Source organism: Marmota marmota, unplaced genomic scaffold (assembly GCF_001458135.2).
Source record: "Marmota marmota marmota unplaced genomic scaffold, marMar, whole genome shotgun sequence".
NCBI classification, from domain to species: Eukaryota; Metazoa; Chordata; class Mammalia; order Rodentia; family Sciuridae; genus Marmota; species Marmota marmota.
This window is the reverse complement of record NW_026000174.1, coordinates 30,498,007-30,500,370: the sequence shown is the minus strand read 5'-3', so window position 1 is coordinate 30,500,370 and position 2,364 is coordinate 30,498,007.

Below are 2,364 nucleotides of genomic sequence, written 5' to 3'. Positions count from 1 at the left end.
CACACTGAAAATCTAATTGAGGTGCCACAGAAATTGTTGAAACAACCACGTCCTTCAGGTTTCACTAAAACTCCCTGGGCTGAGTGTCACTGGGTGTGGCAGGGGAGGATACTCACAGGAGCCTGGGAAGCCAAAGCAGGGCACCAGGAAGATCTTCATTTCCCCCTATTTCTCCATTGCCCTCTACTGACAGAGATTAGCATCCTGCACAGCTGGCCAGGGTGAGGTGTTTAGAGGGTCCAGCTCCAGGACCACAGACAGTCAAGGAAATGTGGATATGGGGCTCACAGTAAACAAATTGATTACTGGTCTCCATTTTTGCTTTGAAAGTGGAATGAAGGAGGACTCTTAAGGGTAGGAGATTGATGAGAATGTGAGATTTATAAGCTAAAGTCATTAAATTAGTTGTCAATTTGATTAGTAGGGAAACTGTTGCTATAGTAAATCCCAAGAGAACTTTCTCATATAGTTCTTATCTGAAAGCACTAGTAGACATGGAGGTAAAGGAGATTTGGGATATTTGAGGGTGAGTTTATTTCACAATAAGACATGGGCAAGATCAACATGACTGTATGGATATTGACATCAGACTGGCTGGTGAGAGCAGTCTCAAGGCATTTTAACTTAGGGTTCAGGGAGGGTCAAGTTTGAAGGTGTTAAAAATTGTCAAAAGACAGTAATGCTCAGGAAAGCACTGTAGATCAGTTGTAGAGCGATTGCCTAGCACATGTGAGGCACTGATTTCGATCCTCAGCACTACATAAAGAAAATAAAATAAAAGTATTATGTCCATGTACAACTAAAAAACTACTAAAATGGGTACAAAAATTCATTCACAAATTTGTAATGGATCACATTGTCATGGGAGAAGAGGTGACTCCTGAGTAGGGTCTGAGAAGCTCCCAGAGGGAAAGGGAAATTCAACTCAGGACCAGTGGGGATCTTGGCATGCATAAGGGAATAGCATTTCAGACTGAGCCACAGACAAAGGCATAGACAGGTTTATTTAGGAAGTAGGTGCACACTCAAGGGAAAATGTGGGCTATCTCAGGAGGGCGAAGTCCCTCCTTGGGTTGGGAAGGTCCGACATTTATAGAGGAGCTGTAGTTTGGGACCAGTCTGGAGATAGAGCCAGGGTGGAGCTGCATAATTTTGCGCCACTTTTCCCTGAACTTGTGTATTTCCTTCATTTTACAAGGGAGCAGGCCAAGGGCAAGTTGCTCAAGGTGTACACCTCTCCTTTCTGCATCTCAATGGCTCATGGGTATTTCCTTTCAGATTTGGTATATCCCTATATCCTAAATTCCTAACTCAACATCATTTGACTTCTTAGAATTTGTAACCTAAAAATATATCAGAGTTTAATCCAAAGAAGAAAGTACTTGTTTACTCAAGAATTTATGATTTATATTGTCACCCTTTATCCTTACGCTTGAATATACGGAAACACTTTTTTTTTTTGTTTTCACATATTTTTAAGAGCTATCATGTGGAAAATGCCAAGTTGAGCTTATTTTATTATATACTAAGTTTTTTTTGCTTCCAAAACACTTTTTATTAGTGACCTTGTTTGTTTGCTTGTTTCCTATTTTGTGTTGGTGGGGATCCAACTCAGGGCTTCATGCGTGCTAGGCAAGCACTCTATCACTGAACCACATCTCCAGCCCCTGTTAATGACTTTATTTTGCTCAAGGAATACTAAGTTTTTCATTAGTATGTGGTTGCAAAGCCTGTAATCCCAGCGGGTCAGGAGGCTGAGACAGGAAGATCGCACCTTCAAAGCCAGCCTCAGCAAAAGTGAGATGCTAAGCAACTCAGTGAGAACCAGTCTCTAAATAAAATACAAAATAAGGCTGGGGATATGACTCAATGATTGAGTGCCCCTGAGTTCAATCCCCAGTACCCCCCGGAACTACAAAAAGACTATGCATGGCCTTTGGAGCTTGTTCTCAGTATCTACCATTGGAATCTCCATTTGTTAGAAGTCCTGAGAAAAGTTGGATTCAGCAAAATAGACTGAAATGGAACAGCTATTGGGGAAGGAGGACTGGAGAATGTGGAGTTCCAGAATCAATGTCAGTAGTATTTGAGAGGCTGTGAAGTTGACCCTTGCCTAAGCAATGTGGAGTGGTTGCTGATCTTGTTAATGTGGTTGCAGAGGAAGAGTGGCCTGAGGCCTAGTGAAACAGGTGTAGAGAGAATGGCAGGGGAGGACATGGGACTCCTGAACACCCCACACATCAACTGAAACACCCATACAGACAAGGAGACAGTTGAGACAGGTGGTGGGCAACACAATTTGTAAAAATCATCAACAGTGTTTTTGGAAGCAAAAACTAACAGGTAAAGGAAATAACAGAAAAT